Below are 10518 nucleotides of genomic sequence, written 5' to 3' on the forward strand. Positions count from 1 at the left end.
TTTTTTGCCTTTCAAGATCTTGGCAGAAAGCTCCTTTTTAAGGGGCTAGGTCACTTCAATATCCAGACTAATTATAGTTCTTGGTGATAATTAGGGGTAAACTGCCTTCTTGCAAGAGGGATAGGGTATGAGTTGCAGCCCAGCACACACTGGCCTGACAGTACTATAAGGAACTACAGTCATGTCTCTGGGCTTATTCTAGGAGGAGGAAATCACAAGGAACAACACAAGAATTAGGTATCTTCCAAAGAGAAGCTGATCAGGGCTGCAGTAAAGCAGAACAAAATTACAAGGTTTAAATCTGTTTTGTTTTCTGTCTCAACTGTCATTTGTTGGCTTCACAAAATAAAGCAAAACACCCTGCAATATACATTGCTAGAGGAATGGTACCAGGAATTTTAAAACTAGAAGAGACTTGAGAACCTGAATCATGGCAATCTAAAATTATCGGTAATAGTTACGATCATAACTATTATTTTCACTGCCGTTTATGTACCAGTCACATAAATATTTTGTTATACAGCAGTTCTTGGCACATTAACAGGTCTGAGGCCAATTGACAATTCAGTTTTCCTTGACTCTGATTTGACAACTTCCCCTAGTGAAAAACTGGTAATCTAGCAGTCAAATTTTAGTAAGGTCAATTTATTTTAAATGTGTGGCTTCGTGGAAGATCACTATACCTTAATAATAGTAATAATAATAGCTATCATTCATTTGACATACTCAGGATGAAGCATTGTTCTTAATACTTTATCATTATCATCTGATTCAAGCCTGCAAGATTCAATGTCTTACTTTTGAACATCAATTTTAACAAACCAGAGGGATTGCACTATCACTGGAGAAGTTAAGTAACTTGTCCCGGTCACACCCTTAGTGATCGGTGAGATGGACCTAAATTCAAGTCTGTTTGATTCCAAGACTGTTTCTCAACTGCTGCCATAACTGAAGAAGTTGAATTAAAGATCTTTAGGGGGAAAAAAAAAAAGGTCTTAGGGTCCCATCCATCTTTGAGATTTTACCTTTTGAACATATGAAAATAAGCATTTTTTAACTTAAATTTGATATCAATCTTTACTACATGATATATGGTAAATATTTGTGTTTCTATTAGTATTGAAGCTTCTATTAAAGCAACAATTTTCTTTATGGAAAACAATAAGAGTAACAATTCTGTATATTTCTAGTGGAAAACATGGCATTCATCTCCAGTAATATCAATACTGATTAAAGATCTGTGCATTGGATTTTCATCAGCAATGAGATAGTTATCTCTTTACCACTGGCATTCAAATTATACAAAGCATTTCTTGGGTTTCCTCTTGAGTCTCATCAAATTATGCTTCACTGATTTCTTCATACATGATTACATCTCTTACAAAAATTTTTTTACTATAAAGTCTTTTGTTTCAGTTTTTCCCAGCTTTATTGAGGTATAATTGACAAAATCATAAGATATTTAAAAGTGTACAATGTGAAACAGTGTACAATTTGATATATAAACACATTGTGAAACAACTTCCCCCTGAGTTAATTAACCCATCCATCACCTCACATATTTACCTTTTTGTTGTTGTCATGGTTGAAAATGTTATGTTCTATTCTCTCAGCAAATTTCAATCATACAATATAGCATTATCATCTGTAGTCACCATGTTATACTCTATATCCTCGGACCTTATTCATCTTATAACTGAAAGTTTGTACCCTTTTACTAACCTGTGTTCCTTATTTCTACATTCTTGTCCCATCTCTTCCACTAACTAGTATTACAACTTTGAATAAGACAGCAACCTTTCTGGTGTTCAATATCTTCATCACAAAATTAAAAAGGTTACATTCTTGCAGTATTATTTCTGGAAAGTTTAAAAATATAACTTTTAAATAAATATAAAATGCGTATGTGTCTAAAGATGTATTTAACTCATTAATGGGGGATCCAGAAAAACGGTAAGCCTTGGTCAAAGAGAACTGGGGAGTGCCACATATTTACAGCTGCTGAAAGAATGAATACTTGAATAAGACTGCTAATATAGGTACAAAAGCGGTTAATATCCTGCAGCACAATAAACGGTTACCTGTTCTATGGGACAAAAATCATCTGCACCTCTACTGGACAAAATTCAATTATATTACTATCAGTTTTCTACATGTTAAGATTTACCCTTACAGAGTTGTACAGTCCTCTGTACTAAAAAATGACAAATATCAAGTCAAACAAAAGCGCACATTCCTGGAGAATCAGACAATCTCAGGAGTGCCTGCTAGACAAAACGCAGCAGGACACTGAAAGAACAAATAGTCATCCCTTCGCCTATTTCCAAGTTTCAGATCATTTTTCTTAATAGAACTAAGAATCCTCTGAGTTTTAAAATTCTCTCTTAGGAACCAGCGCCAAAAATGTAACATCACTAAGAATTACAACACTAGCACACCCCAGTAAGCACACACTGATTACATTTATTCTACTTAGGACTGTCATTTGCCATTTTAAACCACCAGCCTAACTGAAAGGCTGACTGTAATTTGCTGATATTTATGGCTTCCAGGAAAGCTTTACAAACTATGTGTCTCATCTTATGCTGAAATTAAGTAGTTTGTTCAATAATTAATAAATATATATTAAGAACGCATCATGTACCAATCACAGGTTTAGGATAAAACAGAGAAATAAAATAGATGAAGACTCCTGTCTTCAAGAAGATTATATTCTTGTAGTGAGAAATTCCATATGAATTAAACATTTAAAGGTTGAGTAAAAATTAGGAGACAACATAAATGATATCATTTATAAACCTGGGTGGGAAAGACCTTTCTAGTCAAAATTCTAAAATCAGAAACTAGGGAATTCCCTGGTGGTCCAGTGGTTGGGACTCTGCTCTTCCATTGCAGGGGGCCCCTGGTCTGGGGACTAAGATCCCACAAGCTAGGCAGCAGCGCGTCCCCACCCCCCAAAATTCAGAAACTATAGGGGAAAGAACCATTAGTTACACGAGTGATTCCCAAACTTGAGCAGGTATCAAGTCACCCGGAGGGCTGAATAAAGCACAGATTGCTGGCCCACCCTCCCAGAGTATCTGATTCTGTAAGCGCAAGGTGGACTAGGAGAATTTATTTCTAACAAATTCTCAGGTGATGACAGTAACGCTGGTCTGAAGACTACATTTTGAGAACCTGGATTAGAATACATAAATATTTTAAATGTTTGTACTGTCAAGACATTATAAATAAATAAATAAATAGCTATAACTGGGAAGACTAGCAATCAATGATCAATTAATGGTGTAAATTGGGAGCATTTCTTCTCTATTCTTGAAGTTCTACTCTTCTCTACTCTTGAACTCTTGAAGTTCTTTGCTGTGAAAGGAGCTCATTTCATGCGATTCTGGGCCTTTTTCTGCCTCTTTACTCATTCTGATTTCGAGGATATGGGTCCAATTTACTAAATTTGAGACTAATTGAGCATACATTCAACTCAACTTCCTTTCCCTCGGGGGAACCAGTCTGCCACTGGCAAAGACAGCAGACAAAAATCACTGTGCTCTCCAGCAATTCTTCTTACATTCTAGTGGAGAAGTTTATATTTTATCTTTATGGTACTAAGTTGATATTTAACAAGTACAGACATACCATCCTACATCAGTAAACATAAAAGTGATATTGATATTTTTCCTAAATCTTAAAAACACAGTGCAAATGTGTGTTTGCTTATTTAATAATTTTGACTCTGGTAATCAAATAATTGCTAATAAAGATGTGGAGAATGGAATGTTCTTGTACTGCAAATTTATAAAACCATTCTGGAAGGCAATCAACAATATTTATCAATTTAAATGTATAAACTGTAACTTTGCAGATTCTAAGATTTATTCTAAGGAATAAATGAAATAATTATGCAAAGATATATAGATATAGAACTATAGATACTTACCGTAGCCTTCTTTATAATACTATGAATAATTTGGAAATTATTAACATATAAGTCATTGGACATTGGACATTCCCAAATTTGGAGCTGGGTGAATAAATGAAATACTATACAGCCATTACAAGTGATAATGTAGTTCTCTGTTGACATGGAAAGATGCCTACTGGGTGAAAAAAGGAAAGATCATAAAATATCATATGTTATATAATCAGATAAAACTAGAAATAAACAGCATATATAGAGTATACATACACATCATACATGTGGTGTGCATATATATGTATATATACCTGTGACATAAATGCTTGTGCATCTTGTTGTGTGGTCTGATTTTTTTTCAATAAACATGTATCTTTTTATCTTCTGTGTTTCTTTTTAAAGTATGATTTTAAAACATTTATTTAAAGAAATAAACATACAACTTGTTAAAAAAACATTGAACAGTATTTTTACACTCAGAAAAAGAAAGCTACTTTATGTTTTGGAGGAATGCTGAATATGAGTTTGTTTCTGATTGACCTGGCTCTTTTTGTTCTTACATTATACCCCATACTTTTCAAAAATATATTTATTAATATTTACTGAAATCAGCACTTATCATAAATAGGTAAATCAAATCAGCAAGGGTAGAGGAATAATATGTGATTAGGAGTAATCTGGTCTCAAACTTATATTTTATTAAAATTTATGCAAATATATTCAATTTACAAGTTAATTTAACACATTAAAATCACAGGAAATTTCTCTTTTTAGCCAGTAAGACTAGGACAGAAATTCCAAAGTAGTTCCCATAAACCTAATCCAATCAAACTAATTATTCTGAAATGCTAGACCTAAAGAAAATATTCCCCAGTCCACATGCAAAGTAAGAAAAAATAATCTACCCCATAGTACTTTTGTATAGAAGTCAGTTTTCTTGGGTTGCTGTGAGAACCACCTACAGACCATGTAATAACAAGGAGTATAAGTCTCCATTCATTCATTTAGTGGTTCACTAGGTCCAGAAAGGTAAGACTGCTTTGAAGAGCAGCTCAGAGCATGTCTTGCTGGCCTGGCCTCCTTCTGCAGGGGTTCCTGAATCACAGCAATTGCTGTTCCACCTGGTTCAGGGTTAGGAGGTCGGAGCTACTCACCAGGTATTTACAGTACAACCTGGGGCTCACAGCAGTGTCTGGAAATACTTTCTTGTCCAAAGTAAAGCTTCCTTATGACTATTTAATTTTAAATGAGTGTTTAAAGTGAACAAAAGAAAGAAACCTGCTACTTCTCTGCTTACTGCATGTGCTTTTTTCACACTGCACACTGCATGTGCTTTTTTCATTTTGTATGAAACCAGTATTTTCCCAGACAAGAAAACTGAACATCTTTACCCGTTTCATATTTTAATTTGGAGGTAATTAAATTACATCTGCCCACTTATTAAATTTTTTATACCTTAACTTTCTTCTCTTTTGAAGTCGTTTGAAAATACCCTCACGTGATCTTAATTGTGGAGACAGTTTACATTTCCCTTTGTTTGTTTAATAACATTTTTTGATCTTTTTCAGATTTGGTTTACATTTCTTTATTTTTAACTTATTGATTCCCCCCTCCCTGTTATTAGCCGGTGATAACCGCCTCAAGAAATGTATTTTTAGCAGGTAAGCATTTTAGTTCTGATGAAACAAAAATTCACATTTTAAGGCAAGACAAAAAAAATTTAAACATAAAACTTTTAATCTACTCTCTGGCCTCCTACCTTCCTTCTAGTGTGCATTGTGCATCTGCATTATGTGTTAACCAGAACTCCCCAGTGGCAGAAATACCTGCTCAACCATGAAGATCAATTTTCCTTATTTTGGGGCCAGCCATGTAACTCCTCAGAAGATAATATTCCTTCCTCAATCCTGTAAGGGGTCACAATGAGCCACCACTCACCTGGTATGTGCAGACATCTTTGGTGAACAATGCCAATATACTATTTCCCTTAAAGATAGTGATTGGTGCAGAAGAGACACTTAAAGGACGTTCTTAGCTTGAATACTTACTTGTGACCTTATTAATGTAACTAGCTATATTACTTGTATTCTGCCTATTTAACAAGATCATTGTTTCTTGCATTACCAAATGTGTGACGAGCCTCAGATAAAACTAATGATGATTAGGCTAACTGAAATGATTGCTCAAACATAGTTCCACAAGATCAGTGATTGTAATAGTGTAACTCTAGATGTGAGAAGAAGCAACAAGAGGGAACCACTTCCTGGACCATAACAGACCAGTAAGACAGGCAGTCCAGAGGCTTTTGGTCACGGTTAACAGGGTCTAGTCCAATTACAGTAGCACGTTGAGTGGCCTATCAATGAAATCCTCACCGGGCCTGGGAATCGCCATTAGGCAAACTGGTCATGAAATGCCTTCCAAACATTGTCAAAATTAAGACCAAAAGGGAGGGGACTGTCAAAAAAGAGTATTGCCAACCGTCCAGTTCTACAAGAATCAAGTCATTAGCTACTGCAGTCGCTGACCTACAGTACATCCTGAAAGGAATTCAGGGTGGAAATCAGGATGAGACACTTTGTATACTGGAAAACTGACAGAACTGGCCCTCAGATAGATCTTTTCAGGAGAAAATTTTATGAACCTAGTTTCCTGCATCTTCCCATACTTAGAAAAGCACTAAAACCATTAACTAAGATATCTCTTCCTCTCGAATAGCAGTAACCTTCTACTAAGATGAGTGCTTGATGGCATGTACCACTTTGCCAAAATCATACATACTGGCCTCACCCTTTACCTCTTTGGAACAGTCCCCAGAGCTTTCTGAAAGACTGCCTCCCAGGTTATAATCCTCAGGTTGGCTCAAATAAAAGTTTCCATGTCTGTCTTAGACTGACTAGTGATTAATTTTTTCATTGACAGTTCCCAGCTTCAGTGTGTAGGAAATGAACAATGTCCCCAGTCCCCGTGCTCTTTGCATGCCAACCACACTGACCTCTTTCAGTACCTCTGCCTTGGTTTGCTTCCTCCCACCCTTGCACAAGGTGTCATGCTGTTTCCTTTGCCTGGGACACTCTTCTCTCCTTGCTTTGCCCTCTTAATTCCTACTTATCTTTCAGATCTTAAATTTCACTTCCTTGACCACTCTGCCCTCCCCTAAACTAGATGCGATTCCCCTATTATATCCTTCTTAGCACTTGTCACCCAGGCAACCTAGCATTTGTTTCTGTATTTGACTAAAGCTGTACCCTCCGAGAGACTGTTTGCTTTACAAGGTCAGTGTCTCTGTCTGGTTTTGCTCACCACTGTACCTTGAGCACTTAGCTGATCTTCAATCATATTTTACTGAATTTAATTAAATCTGGCCCAACTCCCCACATGATGGAGCTGGAAGGAAAGTTAACCTGAGGCTATTACTGAGATTTTCTCCCTTCTCCATGGTATCATGCAGGAACCTAGGAGAAGCCAGGGAACTGGACTGTGGGATTATTGTCCTCTTCTTCACGGCTCCTCATTGAGCAGTGGTGCTCAGAGGGTGCTTTGGAAGGGCTGCCCCAGGTGGACTGCCTTCCACGGACAGCAAGTTCCCAACTTGCCACCCACTGGAGGGACAAAGTGCCAAAAAAGGAACTGTCCTCCACCGTCCCATCTTCCCCACCCCAGTCCTCACCCTCTCTTCTGACTCTTAGGAAACCTAAATTTCCTCTTGGATGCAGATGCTTTCCCCTCCGTTGCTCTAGGAACTAACCTCCATCGTCTCCTGTCCTGGGATAAATACTCCTCCACGGGCCTTTAGAAACCAGTTTTCCTGGAATGGGTTAGAGAAAGAGGATGCTAATAACAGTTTTTTTGGTTTGTTTTCATTTTTTTTTAAGTTACTCTCCTCTACAGGTATGTGTATTTTGAAGCAAAATTGGGGGCATATTGTCTATACCCTTCTATAACTCATTTTCCCCATTTACCAAACTGTACTTCCCTATAGCCTTAAATATTGAGAGCATGATTGAGAATATAGAATTCCCTAGGAAGAAGTCACCTAATTTATTTAACACGCCCCTTTATGGTGGGATACTCCTGGTTCCGTAGCCTGACAGTTAGGATCCTTTGTGCCTAGTTCTAGCCTCATCTCCTGCTGGCAGGCCTCTCATTCTGCTCTATTGTCACACCAAATCATAACGCCCCAGGACACGTCATGCTTCGTCTCCATTCTTCCAGAGTTTCTTCAGCTGGATCCCTTTTTTTCTGATCAGCTCTTACTTATCCCTTCAAATTGGTGTCATCTCCTACTGCTTTCCCTGACATACCACCCCTGTCTTCTTAGTGCCCTTCTGGGCTCCCAAAGCATCCTCATTATGCCACTCTCATTGCTCTGGGCATATTTTCTTGGATTTATCCTCTGTGAATGTTTCAGTCCTCTTCACTAGACTTTAAGGTCTCTGAGGGCAGAAAGCATGGCACATATAGATGTGTTATAGTGTACCTGGCACATAGAGTTGTTCCAAAAGATTTGTTGAAGAGACACAGATTGCAAGAAGCATTTTGCTTTTTAATTGCCTCGCTTTCTTTTTGGGTATGCAGAGCGTCTTACGATGGCTTTGAACTTACCTGTCCTGGAATTGCCCTTTGTTTTATGCAATTATGGGGGTTTCTAACATTCTTCACCTAATAAACGCAGTGATGCCCAGTCCCCTTGGTGTTGATAAATATTTTCAATTTTGGCCTTTTTATTTCCTTTGCCAGGTAGGCTACAATTGTAGCTGTTCCTTTACTTTGAGCAGACGTAAGATGAGGTTCCCTTGTTTCATGGACCCTGGCACAACTCCATCTTCCAGATCTCCTTTTCAGATTCGTTCCTTGTCTGTCAATTATCCACACTCTTCCTAAGGATAATAAGAGTCTTTCCCTCAGTGTGTTCTTGGAGAAATGCCAGAATACTTCTTTTTGTTTGTTTGTTTTGGCTGTGCCATGCGGATCATGGGATCTTAGTTCCCGGTCCAGGGATCGAACGTGGGCCCTCAGCAGTGAAAGCCCAGAATCCTACCCACTGGACCGCCAGGGAATTCCCCCAGAAGACTTTTTAGTAAGTTTTCCCCTGTTTGTAAAATAATTTGGTAACCCCCATTTATCAGATATTACCCCTTCTCCTAGAATCATGAGATTTCATATTCAAGTTCTGTGACTAGATGTCTAGTTTCTCAAGTTCATGCTGATAATTTTGAATTTAATGTTTCATGTTGTTTTTTCCAATGTAAATTTGAGATTGTATTTGAGGACAAGGGACTATGCGAAAGATAGCATTTCTTTTGTATTTAATACAATGTTGACACGTATGTTTGATAAATAAATATAAATATGCATTAAACTTGGGTTAGGATAGTTTCTAAACAGTGATATAAGGTTCTTTTACCATAGACAGATTTAGCTTCATTTTATAATAAAAATCTTTGGTGGTAAGACTCATTGGGAGCAGGGTACTTGGTCATTCAACCACAGGTAGACTAAAATTAAGAGAACATTAGTGTAGACCAGGGGGAGATGATAGTCATTTGGGCTAGAGTGATGGAGGTGGTTAGAAGAAGAAGGATTTAAGAAACTGAACTGTGATGGATTGGCTATGGGTCGGGGGAGGGATTCACACACTGCATACCTGATGGATGGCAGTTCATCCAAAGAGATTTCCAGATCAGAACACCCTATTTGCCTAGACAATGTGCTGGATGCCACGGTCAATTTTTCCCCTCTGTGTTCCTCCTTCGTAGCTGTCATGTAGACCTTATTCTGGGTTAACTGTTTCCCTAGTTTTGGACATGATTCACATTTCTTAGTCACAATCAGATTCCAATTTTTTCCCGTTTATGCTCAGGTCAATGTGGTTGAATCTGGGTATTCTTGAAAGTCTTCAAATATTTTAAGGACAGTCATTTGCAATATGTCATATCTTCATATAGGTGGTCTTTGGTATTCTAATGCTTTCATTCTTAGACAGAAACCTAGTGAAAAAAATGAGCCTCACCACATCTTATACGCCAAAGTAAAATTTAAATGAATTAATGAATTGAGTATTAAGAAAATAAAAAAGAAAATAGATCGAATAGTCTATTGCTGGAGGTTAGCTTTCTATACTTAGATCAAAATAACTTAAAAAGAATGACATTTGGTTACACAAAAATAAGTAACTTCTGTAGATAAAACCAAACTTTAAAAAAAAATCCCTTCTTGGGGGCTTCCCTGGTGGCGCAGTGGTTGAGAGTCCGCCTGCCGATGCAGGGGACACGGGTTCGTGCCCCGGTCCGGGAGGATCCCACATGCTGCGGAGCGGCTGGGCCCGTGAGCCATAGCTGCTAAGCCTGCACGTCCGGAGCCTGTGCTCCACAACGGGAGAGGCCACAACAGTAAGAGGGCCGCGTACCGCAAAAAAAAAAAAAAAAAAAAATCCCTTCTTGGGAATTCCCTGGCGGTCCAGTGGTTAGGATCCTGGGCTTTCACTGCCAGGGCCCATGGTTCGATCCCTGGCTGGGGAACTAGGATCCCGCAAGCTGCGCAGTGCAGGGGAAAAAAAAATCTCTTCTTAAATGGGAAAAATGAAAACCATTTGGAGGATATATGAC

The sequence above is a fragment of the Leucopleurus acutus genome, assembly GCF_964270905.1.
Source record: "Leucopleurus acutus genome assembly, chromosome: 12".
In the NCBI taxonomy this organism is placed as follows: Eukaryota; Metazoa; Chordata; class Mammalia; order Artiodactyla; family Delphinidae; genus Leucopleurus; species Leucopleurus acutus.